Raw genomic sequence first — 7,830 nt, 5'->3', positions numbered from 1 at the left:
TGGTAGAGTTTAACTTGTATTAACTTTAAGTCTCCTTTTCTTGTGAAAGGAAATGTAACCGAAAATTCCATCCACCGTGTCTTAAATGTTACTGAAGTGAGAAAGGACCTTACCAAGTAAAGGAAAGAGGCCTGCTGCCCGCCCTCCACACCCTAGTGCAGGTCACATGAGGGGCAGTCTGGGCCTGAAGCTGCCCCCATGTGTTGCTGCTGGTTTGGGCGTGTTCAGGACCCAGTCGAAAGAGACGCTCTGTAGAGAAGCCCAAAAGGAGGATGGGTCCCAGCTCCAAATTTAAAGAAAACAGCCATTTGAAATAACTGATTTATTAATAGCACATTAGATCTGATAGAGTGCCTGAAGAATGGACGGAGGTTTGTGACATTGTATAGAAGGCAGTGATCCAGACCATCTCCAAGAAGAAAAAATGTGAAGAGGCACAATGGTGGTCTGAGGAGGCTTTACAAATAGCTGAGAAAAGAAGAGAAGCTAAAGGCAAACAAGAAAAGGAAAGATACACCCATCTGAATGCAGAGTTCCAAAGAATAGCAAGGAGAGAGAAGAAAGCCTTCCTCAGTGATCAATGCAAAGAAATAGAGGAAAACAGAATAGAAAAGAGTAGAGATCTCTTCAAGAAAATTAGAGATACCAAGGAAATATTTCATGCAAAGATGGGCACAATAAGACAGAAATGGTATGGACCTAACAGAAGCAGAAGATACTAAGAAGAGGTGGCAAGAATACACAGAAGAACTATGCAAAAAAGATCTTTATGACCCAGATAACCACGGTGGTATGATCACTCAGCTAGAGCCAGACATCCTGGAATGCGAAGTCAAGTGGGCCTTAGGAACCATCACTGCGAAAAAAGCTAGTGGGGGTGATGGAATTCCAGTTGAGCTATTTCAGTCCTAAAAGATGAAGGTGTTAAAGTGCTGCACTCAGTATGCCTGAAAATTTGGGAAACTTAGCAGTGGCCACAGGACTGGAAAAGGTCAGTTTTCATGCCAATCCTAAAGGCAATGCCAAAGAATGTTCAAACTACCATACAGTTGTACTCATCTCACGCTAGCAAAGTAATGCTCAAAATTCTCCAAGCTAGGTTTCAATAGTATGTAAACCATGAACTTCTAGATGTTCAAGCTGGATTTAGAAAAGGCAGAGGAACCAGAGATCAAATTGCCAACATCCAATGGATCATAGAAAAAGCAAGAGAGTTCCAGGAAAACATCTGCTTTATTGACTCAGCCAAAACCTTTGACTGTGGATCACAACAAATTGTGGAAAATTCTTCAAGAGATGGGAATACCAGACCATCTTACCTGCCTCCTGGGAAATCTGTATGCAGGTCAAGAAGCAGCAGTTAGAATGGGGCATGGAACAACAGACTGGTTCCAGATTGGGAAAGGAGTACGTCAAGGCTGTATATTGTCACCCTGCTTATTTAACTTCTATGCATAGTACATCATGCGAAATGCCAGGCTGGATGAAGCACAAGCTGGAATCAAGATTGCCGGGAGAAATATCAATAACCTCAGACAGGCAGATGACACCACCCTTATGGCAGAAAGTGAAGATGAACTGAAGAGCCTCTTGATGAAAGTGAAAGAGAGTGAAAAAATTGGCTTAAAACTCAACATTCAGAAAACTAAGATCATGGCATCCGGTCCCATCACTTGATGGCAAATAGATGGGGAAACAATGGAAACAGTGAGAGACTTTATTTTCTTGGGCTTGAAAATCACTGCACGTGGTGACTGTAGCCATGAAATTAAAAGACGCTCCTTGGAAGAAAAGCTATGACCAACCTAGACAGCATATTAAAAAGCAGAGACATTACTTTGCCAACAAAGGTCCATCTAGTCAAAGCAATGGTTTTTCCAGTAGTCATGTATGGATGTGAGAGTTGGACCATAAAGAAAGCTGAGCACCGAAGAATTGATGCTTTTGAACTGTGGTGCTGGAGAAGACTCTTGAGAGTCCCTTGGACTGCAAGGAGATGAAACTGATAAGGAAATCAGTCCTGAATATACATTGGAAGGACTGATGCTGAAGCTGAAGCTTGAATACGTTGGCCATCTAATGGGAAGAACTGAGTCATTGGAAAAGACCCTGATGCTGGAAAAGATTGAAGGCAGAAGGAGAAGGGGACGACAGAGGATGAGATGGTTGGATGGATGTGAATTTGAGCAAGCTCCGGGAGTTGGTGATGGACAGGGAAGCCTGGTGTGCTGCAGTCCATGGGGTCACAAAGAGTTGGACATGACTGAGCGACTGAACTGAACTGCTCTGTTGATGAGAGAAAACTCGCTTCCTTTGAATGAGACAGCACTGGAGAAAGGGTTGCTGGTGGGGTCCCTGCAGTACCACTTCCTTCTTTCTTAGTTCAGCTGTTCTTACCAAAAGGGGGTGAAACAGCAAATGCTTTCTCTTTTTAAAAAAGTCTATGCAAAACGCAGAAGACCGGTATTAGAAATGTGCTTCTGAAGCCTTTGTGATGCAAAGTCAGCGGGGTCTTGGCAGTCAGCGTCACGTGGGACTCAGTGTGGCTGACCCTGGTGAGGTTAACTCTGTGTCCAACAGTTCCCAAACTTGGGGTTTTTCACAGACCATGTAGATTTTCCTAAAGAAAGCAGGATTGTGATCAACATAGGATTCTCAATTTCTGATTTTCTAAGTGGGACTTTTTAGATTACTCTCATTAAAGTCCACCCATCATTTCATGAAAGAACATTTCAAGTTTTTATACTCAAAAGTAGAGAAATTGTGGCGAAGCCTGATACACTTAAAACTTGTGTATGTAATGTCCACATCCCTGACTTTTCCATGTTACCTTCTCAGCAAAGCACAGCCCTCCAGGAAGCTTGGCTCCATGAAGCACCCGCAGAGGTGCCCTACCTGCCTTGCCTTCCACCTCCCTGGGCCAGGGTGTGGCAGCTGCATCCATCAGGGTATCTCGTGTGTGTGTGTGTACGTGCATGCGTGTGCACCCCTGCATGTGTGCCAGAAGTGAGCAAGGTGGAATAAATGCGTTGTTGGCACCTGGCATTTCAGCATAGAATAGGCTTTATCCTGGAGAAAAGTATGGTCAACCAGAAGAGGTGGTTCAGAAGACCAGGCACTCTGAGAACTGGTAGATCCAGACAATCAAGTTGGGAAGAGACGGCTCTGTCCAGGTGCCCAAGGATTTAGACTTTCTGAGGGCTTTGGGCAGCATGAACTAGCTCTGGGGGCTGGATTCCTGTCCCTGCTAAGCCAAACACAGGCAACGCAGAGCATGTCCGGAAGAGAGGGCATCAGCTTCTTATCCCAGGTAATCCACATAACCTTTTAAGAAATAAGAGGAAACTGCTCGGAAACATAAGTAAATTGATAAGGTGCTCGCTCCCAGGCAAGTAGCAGCAGATACGGCCTTCCACCCACGACAATAAAGGTTGATGTAATGGCTGTGCTGACCCACAACAGACAGGTGCTGGTTATTTCTCCAGCAAAGATGGGCTTATTCGGGTTCTCCAGAGAAGGCAGCCTTGAGGAGCACCTGCAAGTCCCCACACGGCCAACAAGATGACGAAAGCCAGGCTCCAGCTGTATTTCGCCACCAGCTCCAGTCCCAACCCTAAAGGGTTTGTGTCACTTCAGGCCAATAACAAGCGGGCTGCAGCTTCTCCAGGCTTCATGCTGACAGAGGAAGGACACCTTCCCCCAAGACCCCCAGCATTTCAAAGCTCATTGACCCAAACTGGTGCTGCTTATTTTTCTAATCAGAAAATGAACAGTTTCCAAGTTCTTCACATGAAATGAGTATGATACTGATAAAACCTCACAGATGGAACACACACAGAAAACAATAGGGGAGTCTCAGTTCTAAATATAGATATAAAAGTCCTAAATAAAATACTGGCAAACAATCTAGCAGCAAATTAAACATGCTAAATTAAGTGGGATTTAGTCTAGGAATTAGGATGAATGATAACAAATATTTAATTTGTTCCAAGAGAAGTTTTCTTAGGAGACTCCCATTCACATTTGAGTTGTATCCCTTAGCCAGCTCAAACATTGTATTTTTCATGAGCTGCGTGATGCCTACAGCACAATATTTTGGAAAGAGTTATGAGGTTATGAGCCCCCAGTAGGTCCTGCCCAGTCAAGAAGAAGCTGCATGGGCCAAAGCCCAGCCCAGCCTCCTGGCCACGGAGTTCCTCCTCCCTCCTGGAGGAGATGGCCAGCTCAACATGTGGTCCTGGTCTTGTTTTATTATCTTAAAAACTCTACGTAGATATGAAGTAATTCAGACAGAGAAACACAAATAGATGACATCACTTATATGTGGAGTCTAAAAAAATGGTACAAATGAATGTATTTACAAAACAAATAGACTCAGACAGAAAACAAACTTCTGGTTACCAAAATGGAAAAAGGTTGAAGGAGGGATAAATTGAGAGTTTGGAGTTTAGATATAAAATACTACATATAAAATAGATAACCATATGGCAGAAACCAAAACAGTATTGTAAAGCAATTATCTTCCAATTAAAATATATTGAAAGTTTTTAAATGCTGCTAAGAACAATCAGGAGAAGGCAATGGCACCCCACTCCAGTACTCTTGCCTGGAAAATCCCATGGACAGAGGAGCCTGGTAGGCTGCAGTCCATGAGGTCGCTATGAGTCGGACACGACTGAGCAACTTCACTTTGACTTTTCACTTTCATGCATTGGAGAAGGAAATGGCAACCCACTCCAGTATTCTTGCCTGGAGAATCCCACGGATGGGGGAGCCTGGTGGGCTGCCATCTATGGGGTTGCACAGAGTCGGATACGACTGAAGTGACTTAGCAGCAGCAGCAACAACAAGAACAATCATGAAAAAAAAAGATAACCAACAAGGACCTACTGTACAGCACAGGGAACTATATTCAATATCAGTAATAACCTATGATGGAAAAGAATCTGGAAAAGTATATACATATACACACACATATAGGTGGAAGTAGTGACAGATTCCTCTTCTTGGGCTGTAAAACCACTGTGGACAGTGACTGCAGCCATGAAATCTGAAGACAATTGCTCTTGGCAGGAAAGCTATGACAAACCTAGACAGTGTGTTGAAAAGCAGAGATATTACTCTGATGGCAAAGGTCCATATAGTCAAGCCTATGGTCCTCTCATATGACACTGAAAGATGAACTCCCCGGGTCAGTAGGTGCCCAATATGCTACTGGAGAAGAGTGAAGAAATAACTCCAGAAAGAATGAAGAGATGGAGCCAAAGCGAAAACAACACCCAGGTATAGATGTGACTGGTGATGGAAGTAAAGTTTGATGCTATAAAGAAGAATATTCCATAGGAACCCGGAATGTTAGGTCCATCAATCAAGGTAAATTGGAAGTGGTCAAACAGGAGATGGTAAGAGTGAACATCAACATTTTAGGAATCAGAGAACTAAACTGGACTGGAATGGGCAAATTTAATTCAGATGACCATTATATCTACTACTGTGGGCAAGAATCCCTTAGAAGAAATGGAGTAGCCCTCATAGTCAACAAGAGAGTCCGAAATGCAGTACTTGGCTGCAGTCTTAACAACAGAATGATCTCTGTTCGTTTCCAAGGCAAAGCATTCAATATCACAGAAATCTGAGTCTATGCCTCAACCACTAATGCAAAGAAGCTGAAGTTAAACGGTTCTATGAGGGCCTGCAAGAACTTCTAGAACCAACACCCAAAAAAGATATCCTTTTCATCACAGGGGACTGGAATGCAAAAGCAGGAAGTCAAGAGATATCTGGACTAACAGGCAAATTTGGCCTTTGAGGAAAAAATGAAGCAGGGCAAAGGCTAACAGAGTTTTGCCAAAGGAACACACTGGTCATAGCAAACATCCTTTTCCAACAACACAAGAGATGATTCTACACGTGGACATCACCAAATGGTCAATACCAAAATCAGATTAATTATATTCTTTGCAGTCAATGATGAAGAAGCTCTATACACTCAGCAGAAACAAGACCTGGAGCTGACTGTGGTTCAGATCATGAACACCTTATTGCCAAATTCAGACTTAAATTGAAGAAAGTAGGGAAAACCACTAGATGATTCAGGTGTGACCTAAATCAAATCCCTTACGATTATACAGTGGAAGTGAGAAATGGATTCAAGGAATTAGATCTGATAGACAGAGTGCCTGAAGAACTATGGATGGGGGTTCATGACGCTGTACAAGAGGCAGTGATCAAGACCATCCCCAAGAAAAAGAAATGTGAAAAGCCAAAATGGTTGTCTGAGGAGGCTTTACAAATAATTGAGAAAAGAAGAGAAGCTAAAGGCAAAGGAGAAAAGGAAAGGTGTACCCATCTGAATGCAGAGTTCCAAAGAATAGCAAGGAGAGATAAGAAAGCCTTCCTCAGTGATCAATGCACAGATAGAAGAAAATAAAATGGGAAAGACTAGAAATCTTTAAGAAAATTAGAGATACCAAGAGAATATTTCATGCAAAGATGGGCACAATAAAGGACAGAAACGGTGTGGACCTAACAGAAGCAGAAGATACTAAGAAAGGGTGGCAAGAATACACAGAACTATACAAAAAATATCTTCATGACCCAAATAACCACGATTGTGTGATCACTCACCTAGAGCCAGACACCCTTGAGTCCGAAGTCAAGTGGACCTAAGGAAGCATTACTACAAACGAAGCTAATGGAGGTGATGGAATTTCAGCTGAGTTATTTCAAATCCTAAAAGATGATGCTGTTAAAGTGCTGCACTCAATATGCCTGCAAATTTGGAAAACTCAGCAGTGGCCAAAGGACTGGAAAAAAATCAGTTTTCATTTCAATTCCAGGAAAAGTAATCCGAAGAATGTTCAAACTACCACACAATTTCACTCGTCTCACTTGCTAGCAAAGTAATGCTCAAAATTCTCCAAGCAAGGCTTCTACAGTACACGAACTGAGAACTTCCAGATGTTCAAGCTGGATTTAGAAAAGGCAGAGAAACCAGAGATCAAATTGCCAACATCCATTGGATCATTGAAAAAGCAAGAGAATTCCAGAAAAACATCTACTTCTGTTTCATTGACTATGTCAAAGTCCTTGACTGTGTGGATCACAATAAACTGTGGAAAATTCTTCAAGAGATGGGAATACCAGACCACCTGACCTGCCTCCTGAGAAATCTGTTTGCAGGTTTCTGGAAATCTGGACATGGAACAACAGACTGATTCCAAATCTGGAAAAGGAGTACGTCAAGGCTGTATATTGTCATCCTGCTTGTTTAACTTCTATGCATAGTACATCATGCAAAATGCCCAGCTGGATGAAGCACAAGCTGGAATCAAGATTGCCGGGAGAAATAGCAATAACCTCAGACAGGGAGACGACACCACCCTTGTGGCAGAAAGCAAAGAGGAAATAAAGAGCCTCTTGATGAAAGTGAAAGAGGAGAGTGAAAAAATTGGCTTAAAACTCAACATTGAAACATTGAAGATCATGGCATCTGGTCCCATCACTTCATGGCAAATAGATGGGGAAACAATGGAAACAGTGAGAGACTTTATTTTCTTGGGCTCGAAAACCACTGCAGATGGTGACTGCAGCCATGAAATTAAAAGATGCTTGCTCCTTGGAAGAAAAGCTATGACCAACCTAGACAGCATATTAAAAAGCAGACCCATTACTTTACCAACAAAGGTCCATCTAGTCAAAGCTATGTTTTTCCAGTAGTCACATATGCATGTAAGAGTTGGGACTATAAAGAAAGCTGAGCACCGAAGAATTGATGCTTTTGAACTGTGGTGTTGGAGAAGACTCTTGAGAGTCCCTTGGCCTGCAAGG

This window comes from Bos mutus, chromosome 1 (assembly GCF_027580195.1).
Source record: "Bos mutus isolate GX-2022 chromosome 1, NWIPB_WYAK_1.1, whole genome shotgun sequence".
NCBI classification, from domain to species: Eukaryota; Metazoa; Chordata; class Mammalia; order Artiodactyla; family Bovidae; genus Bos; species Bos mutus.
Note: the sequence above shows the minus strand (reverse complement) of the source record.